Source organism: Penaeus monodon, chromosome 18 (genome assembly GCF_015228065.2).
Source record: "Penaeus monodon isolate SGIC_2016 chromosome 18, NSTDA_Pmon_1, whole genome shotgun sequence".
Lineage (NCBI taxonomy): Eukaryota > Metazoa > Arthropoda > Malacostraca > Decapoda > Penaeidae > Penaeus > Penaeus monodon.
Window position 1 is genome coordinate 34401179 of NC_051403.1, and position 443 is coordinate 34401621.

The following is a 443-nucleotide window of genomic DNA, read 5'->3' on the forward strand; positions in this document are numbered from 1 at the left end:
ATCTTCCACAGCTGCCATTGCACAGATGTCTAAATCATACATAGAATCATACTTTTATGATCTGTAAAACAGTATCTTAATCTGTACTTCACTGAAATTGCAGCTTGTTCTATATTTAGTACAATTAATTAGCAATTATATTATCTTTGTGTTGTAACTTACATGCAGTAGGTGGCTTGATGGTCGGATGCCACAAACAAACTTAAGATAACATGAATGATGACAGTAATAATAAGGAATAATAATAATAATTTTCTCCTGAGAACAGAAAGAGTCTTCGCCCATTCGAGCCAGCTTGCTTGCTTACTTGAGATTTGCGAAGTTCTGGCTTCGCCCGTGCCTTTCATTTAAGGCCCGGCCTGTGTCCTTAATGCGCTGTGACTTGACCGTTTTCTCCTTAACAATCCCTGATAGTGTGTGCGTGCACTCCGACGATCTTGATG